Consider the following 20,156-nt stretch of genomic DNA (forward strand, 5'->3'; position numbering starts at 1 on the left):
AGGTCTTTTTCGGGGGAAGAAAGCGATTGCCAGTCTTTCTTTCGTTGTGGATTAAAGTGGTAGTTGGAAAACACACGCTGCATACAGAGAACAAGGGAGAGCCCAGAGGCAAGAAACCCAAGAAGAAATGAGCAAATACAGAGATGCGTTTTGTGCTATAGTTTACTTAGAAGGGAAATTGAATTAACTGTATGTATCGAGATACTAGGAGCCGTGCTTCCCAGTTAGACAGAATGAACACACATGTTTTTGCGTCAAGCGTCCGCCAGGAAATGTTGCTATTATCCTAACCTTCCGACTCTGCTTTTCCTAAGGAGTAAATTCGAGACAGAATTCATGGCAGTTCTCTTTTCTTAACTTTTGGAAAATTTTTTTAAATATCTGGGGATGCCTGGGTGGCTCGGTGGGTTAAGCGTCTGCCTTAAGCTCAGGCCCTGATCCCAGGATCCTGGGATCAAGTCTGTCCTCGGGCTCCCTGCTAGGGGTGGGGCCGGGTGTCTGCTTCTCCCTCTCCCTCTGCTACATGCGTTCGCTCTCTCTCTACCAAATGAATAAATAAAACCTTGAAAAAATAATTTTGGGGGAAATACTTATTTTTCACTATAAGCGTACAGATCCGAGATGTGTCAGGAACCCCTGAAGCAGAACACGAGTGATCCCAGTTGGCAGATGTGCGGCTCAGCACGGGGGTTTCTCCCTGCAGTGCTGGACACTGGGTTGGGCTGTGGAGGCTGTCCTCCCAGAGGGGCAGGGTTCAGCAAGGACTGTTCCGTGGCTCAGAAACGGGCCACTCTTTGCCCTGAAAATGTGGATCGCTTCCAGGAGATAAGCATCCGGGAGACTGTGACCTTTGTCATGCTTGGCAATACATAATGTAGCAATCCCGAGCCTGCCAAATGGGTGCTTGCGTGGTTGGTTGCTTTGTTTTGCAAACAGAGATGCTGAGGCCTGTGAATAATCCCTCCCAGATGAACCCTCTGTGCTATCTATCGTGCTATCTCGTTATCCTTCTAGTGAACCCTCAGAGTTAATTAAGATGTCAAGTGCTTGCTTGCTTCTTATCTGGGTATCAACATTTTTTCTTTTAAGATTTATTTATTTGAGAGACAGAGCGGGAGAAGTGGGGAGGAGCAGAAGGGCAGAGTCCCCAGCAGACTCCCGGGTGAGCACGGAGCCGGGCCGACCCCGGCCTCGATCCCGTGACCTGAGCCAAAATCGAGAGTGGAACATTCAGCCGACTGTGCCCCTGGACGTCTTTCACGTGTGCATGGGTTCCCTCCTCAGAGCTGACCCTTGAGGACCGAGTTGGAGGGGGGATGAAAAGAATTGGCTTTGGGGACGATGTCACTAAAAATGGTGAAACTCCAGGGGAGCGATGATCCTGTTTTACGGTCATTTACGGTAGGCCCTCTGCGTCTCAGCCGACATGTGACGGTCCCTGACAGGTCATCTTCATGAACTGGTGTCTGCAGTGACATTAATATTGGCCAACTGCAAAACTGCCCCGTTTTCATTTATAAGGAGCTTATAATCTAACAGCCGATGATGTCACCATCCAGAAATGTAAAGGGTGTCCGTGCATGCCGAAAACAAAACAAAACAAAGAAGATACAAGGGCTCCTTCCATTTGCCCTTAAAACCCAGCAGTGAATGTCAGGCGTTCCTTCAAGGGCTGATTAAAGTAAACATTCGAAGTTTGCAGGTAAACACGCAAAGACTGTGCTCTCCGGACCACTCTGCAGGTCGACTGTTTTGTTAGTATCTTGTCCTCTCATTAAAATTCCTGCCTTGTTTGGAAGTTAACCCTGTAAAACTTGGTCGCTGAGTCAGCAAGCCCTTACCCAGCACCCTTGGGAGTCAGGTAATGAACGATTCTGCGGTGATGAAACACAAGGCCCATCTTCCCTCCAGGCACCTCCGTGAAAATAGTGCAGGTGCCAATGTCAGTAATGATTGTTTATGATGACGAGGATGAGGAGGTACAGGGCAGAGACTCACACCGGGCAAATTCACTGTAGCGCCTTTGACTTTCCACTCTGATAGGAAGCATGGAGGTGAGACGGACGGGGTCGAGGGTTCCTCGGAGCGGTTTCAGGACCAGGGGAGGTCTGACCCAGAGACGGACGCAGGACCGGATGTCCTCTGTGACAAGCGATTTGTCTGCCCCAGCGCTGGAAGCTTTGTTGTTGTAGGGACTGAGATGGGTTTGTAGGATGTGGACACTACTCAGGAGATGCCCCAGCACACAGCCACCAGCAAAATTGTCTGCAGACATTCCAAGTGTTGCCTGGGAAGGAGAAGCCAAACCCCCCCTGCCCCTCCCTCTCTTCTCAGCTGTTTGCCAGGCTTCCAGGAAGCGCATTGGTGGTGCTGGAGGTTCCCCCAGCTGGTCTGACCTCGGTCACTCTTGGGCGTGGGTTTCCTGTGTCCTCGATAACCCCCTGTGTCGCAAGGGAAGTACGAGCTTACACAAGGTCAGGAGGCTTAGCCTGCATCCTTTTCAGCATGCACAGGCTTCCCCGCTGTCTTGACTCTTTTCCTTTTTTTTAATTCTTTTTTTTTTTTAAAGACTTTATTTATTTATTTATTTGAGAGAGACACAGCATGAGTTGGGGAGCAGACTCCACGCTGAGCAGGGAACCCTATGCGGGGCTTGATCCCAGGACCCCAGGATCATGACCTGAGCTAAAGTCAGATGTTTAACCCAGTGAGCCACCCAGGCGCCCCAAGACTCCTTTCCAAGTGCTCCCTTGTGCATTACAGATCTGCAGCTCTTTGTTCATAACCAACAGGAACAAAGGAAGGGAAAGGATTGGACATGATTTTTGGGTGGCTTATTTTGGGCAGTTCTGCATCAGCAGTATATAAAGTGATAAAGCTGAACACTGTTTATTCATCCCACGGAATGCAAACAGTCATTCTGTTTTCTGCAAACTATTCCTCTGAGTGACGACAGGCTGCAGTCCAGAACTTTCTTCTGGGGTGTTTACCGGGTGCATCACTGACCCACCGTGGTGTCCTTCCGTATGTGTGTGTCTGTGCATTATGGACCGAGACAGTCATTCGCCGATGTGAATGTGTATCCAGTCATTACGTTGTGTGCCTCAAACTTAATGTGTCATTTTGTCAATTACAGGTCAGTAAAACCGGCATATATATCTGACAGTCAACAAAACTGGAGTAGAGTTGTACAGATGTGTCAGAGTTTCACTGACTTATAATTGACCTCCAATGTCTCGTCAGTTTAGAAAATATATGTGTATCTGTATATGTATGTGTCTTATCAGTTTAAAAATATGTATATATACTTATATATACATGATTTGATATAGATATATACGTGTGTATATATATGGATACATACACACACACACACACACACATATATATATACACTTGATTTGATACATATCACGAGGACTTGATACATATTGCAAAGTGATCACCAGGGTAAGTTTCCTTAACATCCACCACCTTAGGAAGTTACAAGTATCTGTTTCTTGGAATGGATAAGAGATATAATAGGATGAGTAGAGTTGTATAGAAAACAGCCGTGCTCCTTCGGGGTGTCAAAGACCGTCCTGGGGACAGCTCTGTTTCGCAGCAGTCTCTGCATGTTTTTCATAAATTGATTTTATTTTTTTAAATAACCTTCTAAAAGAACAAAAAAAATTTTTTTTTTAATTCTGAAACACAGTTGACCCCAAAAGTTTGCATTTTGAGACTGTGGAGCTGGGTTTGTCATTGTAAGCAGGGATCAGTTCGTTTTGAGCTTGTGCTGACTTTGAACCGTCTGAGAATGGTGGTACCAGGTGTTTTTTTTTCTTTTTTTTCCCCATTTAGAGCATCCCTTCAGGGGTGACATTTACTACTTCAAAACTCATGTTTTTTTGTAAACCCTGCAGGCCTTGTGATAAGGTGGGAATAGTCAGAAACCTATATTCAGCCGGTAAAGTGGGGCCGACCTTCTGTGGCTTTTGGTCGGCATGCCCAATGAGAAGCAGCTTCTGACCCTCCTCCCCAAGCCGCGTACCTAGGAGCAAAGTCTGCTTACTCAGACCTCGCCAGGATCCTAATGGCCCCGCCTGGGATCCCAAGGCTGGCATACTCCCTCAACACTGTGTCTTGGCTTTTGAAAGCCAGATGTTTGATTGCATTAAGCACAAACCCCAAGTACGTTTTCAGCTAGTGAGGAAGTCGGTGCTGTTTGGCGAGCACGTGGACGTCTAGATCAGGCTTTCTCAGGCTGGGCACCGTCCATACTCAGGTTGGACAAATCTGTGTTATGGGTGGGTTTTGCATGTTGTGGGATGTTCAGCTGCAAGCTTGGACTCTGTGCAGGAGAAGCCAACAGCACCCTCGCAATTGGGTGATGGTGTCGCTATACCTGTCAGACAACGTACTGGCTGATGAACCCTCTCTCACAGGTGCGAAAAACAGACCCATCTATTTATTAGAAAGAGAAGGAGAGTGAGTGTGAAAGAGAGAGCAGAAGACGTGGGGAGAGGCTGAGGGAGAAGGAGCAACAGGCTCCTCGCTGAGCAGGAAGCCCCGTGTGTGACTCGATCCCAGGACCCCAGGATCATGTCCTGAGCTGAAGGCAGAGGCTTCACCCACTGAGAACCCAGGAGTCCCCATGTTCCACAGATGCGTCAGGGTCAAGAGACGTTCTGCCCCCACATTTTGTCACGTACCACATGCAGGACTCATCCATGGGGTGTCAGGACTCATTTGCTTCCTGGATATTTTGGGCCGTCTCAAAGAATTCACGTGTCACGAGGCCGACTTAGGACAGTCAGCACCATGCAGTGGATTGCTGGGCCTTCAGGTTGCAAATTAGTCCAAGTGACGAGTTCAGTCATCAAGGAGGTTATAATGGCAGGTGTCCAGAGCTGGGTGTGCGACTCAGGAGGTCTTAGGTTGCAAGTTACAAACTCATGGCCGCCCCACTCATAAATACACTTCAGATTTGGTATCTCTTTTTAATGTTGTTGTTGTTTTTTTAATTGGGGTGAAATTCACATAGCGTACAAATAACCATTGTCAAGACGTAGTTCAGAGGCATTTAGTTCGTTCCAGTTCTAGAACTTTCTGATTCGTTCCCCCAAACCCCCATTCCCTCTGCCCGCAGGGCTTGGTAACCACAGACATCTGTATATTTGCTTATCGAGGGCATTCCCTGTAAACAAAGTCCTACACTGTGTGGCCTTTTGTGACTGCCTTTTTCCCTGCCTCATCTCATTTTGGGGGTTTTACTTTATGGCAGAACTCTGCTCTATTTTATAGATAGAAAGGGATTTTCTAGTTCCATGTGTGGGAAGGTCACAGAATCAGAGGAAAAGCTGCGGGATTTCAGGCTGGATTTTGTAAGGTTGATTGACATGAACCGCAGCGGCCATTTCTGGCTGCCAATGGAGGCTGACCGCTGGATCTGAGCACCGTTGGTATTGCATCCTGGTTAAATTCTGTGGGATTATCACTATTTTGCATATCTTTGGACGCGAATTACTGTCGTGGTTAATTTACGTTGCTGCCCAGCAAATCCGCACAAATGTCATGGCTCACAGTACTGCCACCCGATTATGGCACAGTATCAAGCTGTAGGTCAGGTGTGTGGACATGGCTTACCTGGGTCCTCTGCTCGGGGTCTTACAAGGCTGCACCAAAGCTCTGCCTGGGATTGCGTTGGCTGGACCTTGGGATCCTCCTCGGAGCTGCTCACTCAGGGCGTTCGTTGGCCAGTCTAGTTCCTTGTGACTCTAGGACTGGAGCCCTTAGTTCCCAGGGATGGTTGCTCCCTGTAGGCGTTTCATACCAAGAGTGTTTCATCAAGGCCTGCAGGAAAAGGTCTCTTTTTTGGGGGGGGGGGGGGGGATCTGCTTTCAGCAACTCGGCTGATTAGGCCAGCCCCACCCTTGATAAAGTCCCTTTTGTCTAGCATAGAGTCAGCCGGTCAGGGCCCTCCATCACACAGGCAACGTCCTTTGCTTTTGTGATATCCTATTGGTTAGGAGGACATCACAGGTCCCCTCACTCTCAGGAGGAGAAGGTCTCACAAAAGTGTGGGTACCAGCGGCTGAAAGCAGAGAGGCTATCTTAGAATTCTGTCCTCCACGGGGAAGGGGTGGGGTGTGGAGCTGGAAGCCTAAATAGCAAGTAGAAAAGCGTGTGTTCCAGGAACCCAATGAGCTAGTTATCGGCACACATTTGGAGACGTCTGTGCCAAGGTAGTCGGTACTGGTGGTCATTAGCTCCTGTTAACATCGTTTATTTTCATTTGCTGTTAATGAAAAGATGGGGGGCCCGACACATGGTGGGCTATTTCACAGTATGAGGCCGGCATCTGTTCTTGCCCGAGACAGAGCTGTCCCCATCCTGCTCAGGAACATGTCTGGGGGCTGGCGGGCCCTCTGGAAAGGTGCAGTGATCAGGTAGCACCCTTCTGTGGGGCAGGCTTGATGAGGTGTCTGTGGACTGCCCCTGGCTCTCCCTTTGTGCAGGGGACCCCCCAGCACCCGGCCTGTACTGCCCTGGTTAGCCCCAGAGCTTACGCACCATCTCATGGGGCCACATACTGGGACGGCCTTTCTCACCGATTAGGAATTCTTATGGAAGCACCCCCCCACCTCGATGTCACCCCTCCATCTGTCCTTGCCCTGAATGTCTGCTGGAACATAGGCCCACGTCCCTCAGCCAGGGAGGTGGAAGGGGGTCTCCCAACCCCACCTGCTGGAGCCTAGAACCCTACCTCCATTCACACTAGGGGTTCAGCCCTTGTGCACGTCTCAATTTGAGGATGTAAATTCATGAGATCAGAATTGATAGCAGAACGCAGGGTGGGTATGGTTTTCCTTTTTTCTTTTTTTTAATTTTTTTTTTTTTTAAATTTATTGGACTGGCAGAGATCACAAGTAGGTAGAGAGGCAGGCAGAGAGAGAGGGAGAAGCAGGCTCCCCATGGAGCGGAGAGCCTGATGTGGGGCTCAATCCCAGGACCCTGAGACCTTGACCTGAGCTGAAGGCAGAGGCTTAACCCACTGAGCCACCCAGGCGCCCCTGGTTTTTCTTTTAAATAAGCTTCAATCCATCTTCAAGCCTTTTTTATTGCGGTGAAATTCACACAACGTACAATTAACCAATGGTAAAGAGTGGAACTCAGGGACATTTTGTGCATTCAGTTGCTGCCTCTCCAGTTCTGATACTTTGTAAATCATTCCCCAAACCCATCCCCCCTCCCCCCCAGCCCTTGGTGACCACAGATGTCGTTTCCGTCTCTGTGCCTTTGGAAATTCTGGACATTCAGCAGAAACCGAGTCACCTGCTATGTGGGCTTTTGTGACTGGCTTCTCCGGGAGCACGCACCTTGGGTTCGAGGTTCATCTGTGCTGGAGCAGTATCGATATTTTGTTGCACTTGATGGCTGAATCATAGTCTAGTATGGATACATTGTATTAAGTCTCTGCATTGATCTGTGCATGGAAGATTGGTTTGCAGGTTTTGGCTGCTGTGCATAGTGCTGTTTGCACATGGGTGCCTTTTCTGATCCTGCTTTCAGTCGCCAGAGGTGTCCACTCGGAAGCAGAATCGGTGCGTCCTGTGGTGGGTGGGTGTGACTCTGAGCTATCCCCATGCCGGTGTCCACTGCAGCTTTTCATAGCTGTTCCGTGTCCCGGTCTTCCTCTCAGAGAATCTGGTCTGCTGTGCTGAGCAGCCCCAGGAGGCAGAATTACAGTGTCTCCTGTCTGAACTTGTGTTGAGGAGGCATGCGTTCAGCTGTGACCGGGCCCCTGGCAAACCCTCAGCATTTATTACGAGTACTGCGAGGACTTGTTTCTGTCTGCCCTGCGGCTTATTAGAGGGCAGGAGCCAAGGCATCATGAATGGGACAGGGAGTCCCAGGAAACGGGCACCGATGGGCAGGACTGCACGCTTCCTAGCTCGTGAAGGGACACGGCAGCCTCATGCAGGCCTGGGGGTCCAGGTGGCCATCCAGACCCATGCCACTGTGGCCGCACTTGGGACCACCTTTGGGTAGCTCCTTCCCAGGCTTAAAAATCCATGAGGGCCATGCCCAGTCCTGCGGCGGGCTGGCCTTTAGGGACGGTGCTGTGTTTCCATGATGGTGAGCAGGAAAGTCGAATCAGCCATGGAACCAGGAGCCAACAGGGTCAGCCACGACCCACTGCCCACCTGCCAGTTCTCCAAGCTGGGTCACCTTTCTTCTGATGTCACACCCCTCCCCCGCCGTGTGTCACCCCTGCCCTTGGGGACAGAACCAGAGGTTCTGAGGACAGAGCCAGTGCACCTTCGCCGTAAGAATACTCAAGCTCCCCGTTCCTTGGGGCCGTTAGGTTTGGGCTCGGTGTCCTCGTTGACATCCCACTCTGACGCCCGTCTCCTCGCCTTTGAGACAGCTGCATCCAGCTGGCAAATGAGGAGATGAGGGACTTTATGAGACATAATAGCGGAGAAGTGGCTGAGTGACTAATTACAAATTATCCTCAGCAAATAGTGCTCCTGGCCACTGCCCAGCCAGTCATTAGGCCATGGAACAGCTCACGGTAGGGTGCGGTATGCGGCGTGTCCACAGGAACCTCATTATAAATCTGATGGGATCCACTGCGGGGATCGATACTGGTGACTCCCGGGGCCTTCTGTAAAGAAGCACAGAAGGTCCCCCGGTCACAGCTGCCCTCGACCGTACCTGCCATGCAGGGCTTTCCAGCGGAAACGCTAGTCCTGCGATACTCATTTAAGTCGTGCGTTTCATGTTTGCATCTTTTAGACCGAGTGAACCTTGTGCATAAAAATAACACGTGGAGTGTAATTATGTCAACTTGGTTCAAGGGCTGACCGAAGGTGGGGAGGGGAACGTCGTTTCGATCTGTTATAACTGAATGTTAAGGATACTTGGAATCACTTTGTGTGGCCTTTTCTATTTTTCTACCAACATTCAGTAATTCCTTTCAAGGCGGCCAGCCGTTATTTGCTATATTCATAGAATTAGGATCCCCCCCCCTTTTTTTTAAACAGGCCTGTAGCGTCCTTGTGCGGGGATCGTCCCCCGAGAGGGTTTTCCCTATGGGACACGCTTTGTCGTGTGCTCACAGGCATCATCATCTCACACGGGAAACACATCGCGTTTCTGGCAGGGGTCCGGACCGCTGCCTTTTCCCGGCACGTTACAAGAACAGAGATCCTGGAGTCGAATTTCTCTCAGGGTGGTTGGAAGCCAAAGCTGACGGGTCATCGCTGCACTCATAGGAAGCATGTTTAGAAAGAGGGCTCTGTCCCTTTTCCATGCGTGCTATGGGAAGAATCCAACCTAAGTAAGTGGAACCGGGAAGAATGGATACTTCCGAGAGCCTTTTGATAATAAAAATGTGCGTTGATTAAAAACTTCTCCCATGACCAGGTTATCATCTGGAAGATGTTGTTCTTTCTTGGGCTCTCTCCCTAAAAACCGTGACCTTGGGGTGTCTGGGTGATGGATATCGGGGAAGGGATGTGCTATGGTGAGTGCTGTGAAGTGTGTAAGACTGACGAGTCACGGACCTGTACCCCTGGGGCTAATAATACATTATGTGTTCATAAAAATAATTAAAAAATTTTAAAAACATGACTTTGGGCTTTCCGTGAACTGTGAGAGCATCAGGTGCCCGTCTTTGGACGAGGGGGGATGAACAGCACCCGCCTGCCCCCGGACGTCTGTAGTCCCTTAAACAGCCATGCCCCCGCCGCCCACAGATGCTCAGAGTTAGAATGCCTCCCAGAAGCCACACACTTTGCTGAACATGGGCCTGAGCCCCTTGCTGGAGTATTGCCTCCTTTTTGGGTCCTGCCATTTACTCTGTGTGTCAAACGCTTTGCTTTTCTGTTTCTGTCCTCACCTTGGTGACTTCTCTACTCAGACCTTCGCCTCTCCCATCCATGCTGGTTCTCTGTCTTAGCTGTGGTGCATGCAGGAGACCCTGGTGGAGCTCTTTCCAAACGGAGGTGTTTCCCAGCTGCTTCCTCTCCTGCTGGTGTCCTAGGAAGCTGCCCGCTCAGCTTGCAGGTGCTCTGGGCAGAGCCTTTGCACCTTCACCTGTGAAGGTGCTCACTGTGAAGACCAAATTAGACGGTGTATGTGGGAGCATCCGTTGTAAGAAGCAGGCGAAGCGATCAGGGCAATAGCATCCATCAAATTCTCATTGCAAGACTAGGTCTCCTAAAGAAGGTGAGATGCAGGACTGTAGACCTCCAGAGACATCGGGACAATGTGCAGTCCTGTTTGCGTGTTCACACGTAGCAGGAAGAGAGTAAATCCAACTCTTGGGACAAAATCCAACTCTTGTGCTGTTCACGGGGGCCCATGAGGATGACTGCTTCTCTTAACGGATGTATTTGTTTTAACCAATGCACTCTGTCTTCTTATTTTTCTTTTGGTTGGTGAAATGGGTGCCTTCAGGGTGGTGGCACATTTTCCATGTCATTTTAATTCACCCACTTGTACGATTCAGTGGTTTTCCCCAGGTTTCCAAGTCACATGAGCTCCCGAGGTCAGTTTAAGAACACGCTCATCACCCCGGAGAGACGCTCCGTGCTCACTTCCCCACCCGCATTACCATCCCCTGCCTGAGCAGCTGTTCTCGGAGGCACATTTTTCTAGCTTTCCTCCGATTTCTTTGAACCCACGGCACAGGAATGGTGCCCGCGGGATGTTGAAACATCACTCTACGGCATGAACTATTGATCATTGTCAGAGAAAGACCCAGAACTCAGTCGCTCAGGTGTGAGGAAATGAAAGGTCTGCGTGCCGTGTGTCTCTGTGACCCTGCTTGGAATGGTTGCCTCTCGGCAGCCTTCACGTGAAATCGCATAACCCCTCTTCTGCTGCTGCTCCTGGTTTCTCCTTCTCTCGCTGGTTATTTCCCAAGGAAATGCATCTGGCATTCTTTCTTGCTCTCGGGCCCTTCAGACTGATTTTCCCGCAAGCTAGCCAACGCCCCCATCAATGAGACCTCGGTGACTTGTACATCTCCTACTGTTGTCATCTGAACAGGTGCACGATTTTTTCAAAACGCAGTTAACAATAAGGGTGGGGAAAGGCACTGGGTGTGGGCAAATGGCACCGTTGTAAATAAAACCCAAGACTTTCAATCTGGACTGGGATCATGCCGGGGGATTTTCAAGAGCAGAAACCCAGGATGATGTGACTTGGGGCAGTAGACCAGCAGGCCTGATCTAGACAATGAGTAATGACTTCTTACTGACGTGTCACAAAATCGGCAGAGAAGCGTGATCTGTTGGTGTGACCTGGGACTTCAGCGAGTGGACGTCCGCTGGGAGTCCTGCCCAGTGAAAAGCTGAAAATGTGGTAAACTCTTTTCTTTCTGGAAACTTCATGCTGGTGATAAAATATTGCTCTGAAATTGGCCATGATAAACAAGGAGGAATCGGTTGGTGAAGGGCAAGCCATGGTATCCTAGGCAAGAAGTGACCGTTCTCTTTTAAAATCTGTAATCATCAATGACCCACGTACTTTGCTCAGCTTGTGCCCTGGGGCTTAGAGTCGTTTAGAGAAAAATATAGATGTTCTCTCCTGGCCGGGGACTCTGAAACAGAATGACTCAAGTGTTAGGAAGTACTCAAACAGGATTGTCTGCCATTAAAATCACAAAGCCACAAAGGGTCCAGCAGGAGGAGTTAAAGAAAGCAGGATGCATGATGGCCACAAAACCAGACTTTGAAAGGCAGTGCATGTGAGGTCAGGGAAGACGGAGAGAATCATGAAATGAATGGCTTCCTTTCCCCCTTGAAGGTCAGGAAGATCAAAACCCCAAAGGCACTGGTCAAAATACTCCCTTGGTGCTCTGTGGTCTACCTTGATTGACCTATGGGAAGCCTGGGCATTTGCCATGTTTAGGTCGGAAATCCTAAAATCAGGGTGTTGGCACCTTCTCCGGGGGAGATGCTGTTTCCTGGTCTTTTCAGCTTCCAGAAGCCACGTGCATTCATAGCTTGAAACCCCTTCCTCATTTCCTCCATCCCATTATTTCCCTCCTCATGTCCCCTTCTCTGACTCTGCTCCAGCCACTTCCCGTTCATAAAGACTCCAGTGAGGACGCTGGACTGAGATCATGCAGGACCATCTCCCATCTCGAGGTCCTTCCCTTTATCACACTTGCAAAGTCCCTCTTGCTATGTAAGGTGACAGTCACCTATTTTTAGGGATTAGGGTGTGGCTGTCATTGGCTTTCAGTGATGTAGGTTGTAAAAGTAGACCTTGGGGCACCAGGGTGGCTCAGTCCGTTAAACGTCTGACTCTTGATTTCGGCTCCGGTCATGATCTCAGGGGCATGAGATTGAGCCCTGAGTCAGGCTCTGTGCTCAGTGGGGGAGTCTGCTTGAGGTTCTCTCTCTCCCCGGGCCCCCCAAGCGGGTGTGCACACACACGCACTCTGTCGCAAATAAATAAATAAAAATTAAAGTAGACCTTGCTTAGCTTTCTGTGGGTCTATCACTTAGCTATTTATGCATTCAGGAGTCCATTAACAACCAACCGCCGTTGCTTGCTAAAAGGAGATTATTGTGTGAGTAATACCTGTGTGTCCACGGACAGGTCGTGTGAACGTTCACTTTTCCTGCCGTCTCTTCCTGCATTAATCTTAGACAAAAGAGTTGTTCTCGGGTCCGTGTTCTTGAGCCCGTTCAGGGACATCTATGGGTGCAAATAGAGACAAAGGTTTAACTGTAAATGGTCTCATTCCAACAATGCAAAAACCTTTCAAATGAGAATGCTCATCATCATGGGACATTATATTTTTTTAGCTGCTAGAGCATCAGTGCTAAAAAGAACTAACTGTTCAGTGATCTTGTCTTTGGGTGTTTGTTTTATGATTTTTTAATGGAGCTTACTTTGGGGGAGGGAGAGAGATTTTGTTGGAGGCCCAATGAGGGGAGTTTCAGCGCGGGCCACTTTTCCTAAACTGCATGCTCCCGGCAGGTGCAGCTAGGGCTTCACCTCGCTGGGACACCACCTGGTTGGGACACCACCTGGCTAGAGCATCACCTGGCTGGGGCATCACCTGGTTGGGACACCACCTGGCTGGGGCATCACCTGGCTAGGGCATCACCTGGCTGGGGCATCACCTGGCCGGGAAAGCACCTGGATAGTGCATCTGGGTCTGTTGGTTTCCCCCTCACTGCTATTGCCTCTGATCACATTCCTTTCTGTCAAAACTTTGTCCTTTCTTTTCCTTTCCTGGCAAACTTCTCAAGAGTTAGCTCCTTCAGTGCATTGACCTCTGCTTTCCTCCCTATTCGCTGGATCTCCACGGATGGCATGGGCATCCCAACCTAGGGTCTCTGGTTTCTAAACCCAGTGGGGGATGAAACAGGAGAAGTCAGTGCTTGTACTGGATAAAATCAGTTCTTGGTGAGCATAAGGTAGCAGAGAAGTCCCCTTCTGCTGTCATGAGTGGCCAAGGTGCTGCGGGGGAAGCGGGTGGTGTTGGGTGGGTACTAGAGGTCTGAGGTCGTGCTGGGCTTGGAGCTGCTCTACCTGCAACACTGAGCAGGACCCAGCCCACGTGGGTCTCCAGACTCAGTGCCCTGAGTTTCCATCCGGTCGTAAATGCAGGTGTTAATTTAATGAATGGTGCTGCACTTTTGACGCGTGGGGGTGCGAATCGGGTATTAGGTCATTTATAAAGTCTCCACCTGAGAGAGCTGGCATGTGCCATAAATTCTCCCTGCAGCCACCCAAGATTGATAATTTTACACTGAAAGCGAGTCATTATGAATCTGCCTCTAAATCCCTTTTTAAAACCCGCACTTGAAAGTTGACAAACTGTCCTCAGAAGTCAGACACCACTCACCGCCCAGTACCCGTGAGCAAAGCCCAAAGCTGATGTTTTCCGTGGATGGCGTGACTGTCCATGTCCTGATTTCCCCGGGCCTGTAGAGAGGGGGTGTTTAATGTCCACCGACGAAACCCTTCCTGTATGAGTCGTCAGGGCGAGCGTGTCCACCCAAGAATAAGGGACTGTATTCCATGGTAAAAGGCACCAACGAGGTGTATAGTGTCTATGTGTTCAAAGTCCTACCCATAGTAATTCAGTAGAGTGTCATGTTTGACATAGAATGTCAACACTATGGACACCAGTCTGCCAACTGTTGGGTCCCTGGGGTAGAACGGAACCCTGTTTGTTGACACTGTCCTCATGAAAATGCCCGTGAGTAGGGTGAGGTCAGGCCAAGAAAGGGTAATGGTGAAGAGTGGCAGACGCTGTTTCGGGGAGCCATCTGGGAAGGTAACTGTCTCCGAGGGGTCAGCCTGAGCAGTTGAGCAGTGCGTCCTGATGAAGGACAGGGATCTGCAAAGACCTACTGGTGTACTCCCATGCAGGTCCCTAACCAGTGGCCCATCGGCCACGGCCACACAGCTGACCACTGTCAACAGACCCCCAGCAGAACACGACCTCACACCAACATCATGGCATTTCGGCTGTCACGGCTTAGATGAAGTTTGTCCTAGAGGTTGATGCCAGAGAGATGGCCTCCTAAGAGACCATTGTATTTAATTTTGTTACTGTTTTTTAAGGATCTACTCTACTGTGGATCACAACATTTCCGCCATTTATATGTCAAGGGAAAGAATGAGCGTTGGTATATCCTTCTTTTCAGTTACGACTCGTCCTTTCTAATGGAAAGGAAGAATATACAGATGATCATAGATTCGGTCATGGTGAATGCTGTGCCACACTGGCTTTCTCTCTCTGGCCGTAAAGTCGATGACTGTCTGGCCCTGCCTCCCGTGAGGCAGGTACTCAGCCGTGCACCCACAGTCGGCACCAGAGACCTTCTGGAGCTAACCGTGAGGAAGCCAGGTGAACTAGCGTACCTGAGCATACAGTAGGTGTCGCTCAGTATGGATCATGTGCTCCCCAGTGCCCAGGACCAGGCGTCCCCTCCCTGGCCCCACCACAGGGTAGCCGTTCCTCACCATGGGCTAACTCCATCCAGGTGTCTGGGATAGCTTTTGGGCCAGTGCACCTGATTGGACTCCGAAATGGATTCTGGTGTGAGTTCTGACTTTTGATGTCTCAGGTCCTGTTACCGGTCAGCAGGGGAGATTGTCTTTCCATAAACACCACATGTACTCGGAGGGATGGGTGTGCTGTTGGGTAGGAAAGTGGTTTGAATGAACATGAATGCCTGTGGACTATACAGGCTCGCTGGGGTGGGCTGGGGGGAGCTGGTTTGAGAAACAGTGGAAATGAGGCCAGGAGACATGGGACACTCTATAGGCACGAGAAAAACAGGTCTGCACTGGGTCCGCTCCAGCTTGCCTTCCTGTCTCCCGACTCCTTGGCTCTAGGAGGGAGAACTAGGGATACCCATATATCTTTTTCTTCTGTTTTTTTTTCTTTCTTTCTTTCTTTTTTTTTGTTATTCCAATACAGTTAAGCTACAGTGTTCTGTTAGTTTCCGGTGTGCTGTCTAGAGGGTCAGTGATTCTATACAGTACTCAGTGCTCATCCCAACAAGGGCATCTCGTCATCCCCTTCACCAGTTTCCCCCATGTCCCCAACCACCTGCCCTCTGGTGACCATCAGTGTGTTCTCTAGAGTTCACGGTCTGTTTCTTAGGCTACCATAGGCGTGCACGCCCACATGCTTGCACACACACACACACACACACACATGCATACCACACCTTCTTTATCCATTCATCTCCCAGTGGATAGTTGGGTTACTTCTAGGATTTGGCCGTTGAAAGCAATGCTACAGTAAACATTGGGCTCCATGTATCTTTTCAAATTAGTGATTTGGTGTTCTTTGGGTGAATACCCAGTAGTAGAATTACTGGAGCCTACGGCAATTCTACTTCTAATTTTTTGAGGAACTTCCATACTATTTTCCACAGTGGCTGAGTCAGTCTGCGTGCCCAACAATGGTGCAGGAGGGTTCCTTTTTTCCCACATCCTCGCCAGCACTTTTTGTTTCTTGTGTTGTTGATTTTAGCCATTCTGACAGGTGTGGGGTGGAATCTCATTGTGGTTTTGATGTGCATTTCCCTGATGATGAGTGATGTTGAGCCTCTTTCCATGTGTCTGTTGGCCATCCCTTTGGAGAAATGTCTGTTCATGTCCTCCGCCCATTTTTTTTAAGCTAGATTCTTTGTTTACTTGTGTGTTGAGTTGTATAGGTTCTTTATGTATTTTGGATACTGACCATTTATTGGATGTGTCCTTTGTAAATGTGTTCTCACTTTCAGGAGGTTGTCTTTTTATTTTGTGGATGGTTTCCTTTACTGAGAAGAAGCGTTTTATTTTGATTTCACACATTTTATTTTGATGAATTTGTTGAGACTTGTCTTGTGGCCTGATAAGCGATCTGTTCTGGAGAAAGTTCTGTGTGCACTTGAAAAGAATGTGTATTCTGCTATTTTAGGATGAAATGTTCCGAATATATCTGTTAGATGTGTGGGGTTCAATGTGTCATTCAAAGCCACCATTTCCTTCTAGATTTTCAATTTGGATGATCTATCCATTGATGTAAGTGGGGCCTTAAAGTTCCCTATTCTTTTCTTAAATAGTTTATTTGAGAGAGAGATAGAGTGAGCCACAGAGAGAGAACACAAGCAGGGGGAGTGGCAGGCAGAGGGAAGGGGAAAAAGCAGGGAGCCGGATGCTGGACTTAATCCCAGGATCCTGGCACCATGACCTGAGCCGAAGGCAAATGCTTAATCGACGGAGCCCCCCAGGCACCCCAAAGTTCTGTATTCTTACTGTATTATTATTACTTCCTTCCTTTATACTTGTTATTGACTGCTTTAATATATTTGAGCTCTCCCATGTTGGACACATAAATATTTAGAATTACTATATCCTTTTTCTGGATTGTTCCCTTTACACTTATACAGTGTCTTTCTTTGCCCCTTGACGCAGCCTTTGTTTTAAACTGTCTTTTGTCTGATGTATGTACTGCTACCCCAGCTCTCTTTTCGCCACCGTTTGCTTGATAAATGCTTTTCTATCCCGTCGTGCTCAGTCTGCAGGTGTCTGTAGCTCTGAAATGAGTCTCTTGTAGGCGGTGTACAGATGGGTCTTGCTTTCTTATCCATCCCGTCCCCCTAGGCCTTTTGATCAGAGCTTTTAGCCCATTCACATTCAAAGTAATTCTTGGTAGGTGTGTATGAGTTGCCCTCTGGTTGCTTGTGTTATAGTTGTCCTAGTTCTTCCTTGTTCCCTCCTTCTCTTGTTTTCTCTCTGAGCTCGCTAGCTTTCTTGAGTGATGTACGTAGGTCCCTTGCTCTTTATTTTTTTGCCCATCTTTTTCTGGTTTTTGATTTGTGGTTACCATTAGGTTTATATATACCATCTTATGCATACGGCAGTCTGCATGGCATTGATGGCCCCTTGAGTTGATACCCATTCTTTTCTCTCGCCCGCCTTTTAGTTATATGGTCTCATACTTTACATCCTTTTATTTTGTGAATCCCTTGACGGAGTTTTATAGATATACTTGATTTTACAGCTTCTGTAAAGCTTCCTACTTTTCTTCTCCTACGTTGAATCCTTCCTATCCAATCAAGGAGTTCCCTTCAGCATTTCTCCTAAGGCTTGTTTCATGGCAATGCATTGCTTTAACTTTTGTTTGTCTGGGAAACTCCTTTTCGCTCCCATTCTGAATGACAGCCTTGCTGGATACAGTATCTGTGGCTATGGGTTTTGTTGTTTTTTTTTTTTCTTTGCAGCACTTGGAATATATCATGCCAGTCTCTTCTGGCCTGCAGAGTTTCTGCTGAGAAATCCACTGCTAGCTTTATGGGGTTCTCCTTGTAGGTATCTGTTGTCTCTTGCTGCTTTTAGAATTCTCTCTTTATCACTACTTTTGCCATTTTAATTACTGTGTATGTTTGTGTGGACATCCTTGGGTTGATTTTGTTGGTGATCTCTGTGCCTTCTGGATCTGGATTTATAACTATTTAAAAGTTTACAGCTATTGCTTCTTCAAATACTTTTCTTTGCCCTCTTCTCTCTGTCTTCTCCTTCGGGGGTCCCTATAATGCCATTGTTATTACACTTGATGGAGTCGCTGAGTTCCCTTAGTCTGTTTTCATTTTTTATTATTGTTTTTCTCCCACTTGCTCAGCTTGATTGCTTTCCATTACTTCAGTGAGCAGCTTACTGATTCATTCTTTTACTTCCTCTAGTCCACTATTTATTTCCTCTAGTGTATTTCTAATTTCAGTTCTTGAGTTCTTCATCTCTGATTGGTTCTTGTTTTCTGTCTCATTGTTGAGGGTCCTACCAAGATCCTCTACTCTTTTCTCAAGCCCAGGGGTTATCTTTATGACCATTACTTTAAATTCTGTATCACGCATATTGCTTATCTCCATTTTGTTTAGCTTTCTTGCTGTGATTTTGTCCTCTGTCTTCACTGGGGACATATTCCTCTGCCTCCTCAGTTTGTCTAGCTCTCTTTTTCTGGGTGTTAGAAAAGTCAGCTGTCTTTCCTGCCCTTGGGAGGAGTGGCCTGATGTAGAAGAGGTCCTGTAGTGCCCTGTGGTACAGTGTCCCCTGTTCCCCGGAACCTGGTGCTTCGGGGTTGTCTCCTATGTGTGTTGTGTGCACCCTCCTGTGGGGGCTGAGCTGTTTGCCATCAGTAGGTCAGACCAGGCATTTCCCAGAGATGCAGCAGCACCACACTTTGGGGCACTTGCCCTCTGTTGTCCGCTGAGAAGCTTTGGTGGTGTGTGGGGCCTGCCTTCAGACCACGTGAGTGCTCCTTGCCCACTGCCGACACCCCTCCATTCCTAAAGAAGAAAGGTGCTTCTCGTGGGTTGAGGAGTGATCCCTGCAAACCACATTATTCCTGGAACCTCAGCATATGACGTTCTTTGGAAATAGAGTCATCGCAGACGTAAAGAGATAATAGTAAAGTTAAGATGAGGTCATAGTGCAGTGAGAAAGGCTCTGAGCCAGCAGGGCTGGTGTCCTTATAATGAGACTCCTGGACAGACATGGAGGGAGGGGGGTGATGTGCAGACATGTAGAGGGAAGTCCATGTCACAATGGAGACAGAGGTTAGAGTCCTGCATCTCCAGGGCAAGGCATACCAGGGATAGCTGACAAATGTATGTATGTATGCTTTGTATCTTAGTCCTTTTTTAATTTTTTTATAGTCTTTATACAAGCTGATATTTAAAAGAAATCCTGTCTCATAGCTCTTCGTTTCCAAATCTGTGTTAAATGTATGGTTACCCTAAAACTATTCATAGTTCCCCAGGAGGAATCTCCGGACCTCATTGTATAACTAATTTAAGACATAAGTCCATCAGACATTTTGTGAAACCCACTCTGCAGCTGTGCACAACCTTCAGAACGTTGTATATACACAGATGTGGCCTCCACTGGGAAAATCGTGTACTCAGTTTAGGGAGACGAAGTGTACCTCCCACCCAGTGCTGAGACTCAGAGGTGCAATCACTCACCCAAGATCATCCGAATTACTACACAGTAAGTCATAGGACTGGGATTGGTACCTCGCCGTGCTTCATTCCATAGTTGAGGTTCCTAATACTACCTACAGCACACAAGACAGATTACAGGGCATGCTAATTGCAAGAGTAGTAGACTTTTGCTAATGGAGATATTCCTTTAAATAGCACATAGATAAGAATCATTGATTCCAGTATTTTTTTTTTTAAATATCAAACCACCAACTGGCCCTATCAAGATTATAATTAAATAAATAAGTTAAAGACGGTAACAAGTGTTCCATCCAGAGCATGCCAAAAGGTAGCCTGAGTAAAACTAAGGCAACACAAGTCAAGGTATTTGACGAATTTGAAGCCATCCCCATGGCACAAGAGACAATTGTATGGTTAGAATTCCCTTCCCCCATCGGGTCACCGTTATTATGTTTAGCTGAGTTTGTTTTGTGTCATAAATCTGTAAAACTCAGCTCTATATCGGGCATAAAAGCTACTTTATAGTTTGACTCGAGTACTAAAAATCCTAGAATTTTGGATTATGGGTCTGAAATCAACCCAGCCTGGGATGCCTGGGTGGCTCAGTCGGGAAGCATCTGCCTTTGGCTCAGGTCATAATGTCAGGGTCCTGGGACTGAGCCCCGCATTGAGCTCTCTACTCACAGGGGGACT

At 48.2% G+C, this 20,156-nt stretch overlaps 1 protein-coding gene across 4 annotated transcripts in view; it reads left to right on the forward strand.

The window, feature by feature from the left end:
• LOC123935906 (steryl-sulfatase-like) overlaps positions 1-20,156 on the forward strand; it is a 154,927-nt gene that overhangs the window by 13,091 nt on the left and 121,680 nt on the right. The gene's annotated exons all lie outside the window — the stretch shown is intronic.

Source organism: Meles meles, chromosome Y (genome assembly GCF_922984935.1).
Source record: "Meles meles chromosome Y, mMelMel3.1 paternal haplotype, whole genome shotgun sequence".
NCBI lineage: Eukaryota > Metazoa > Chordata > Mammalia > Carnivora > Mustelidae > Meles > Meles meles.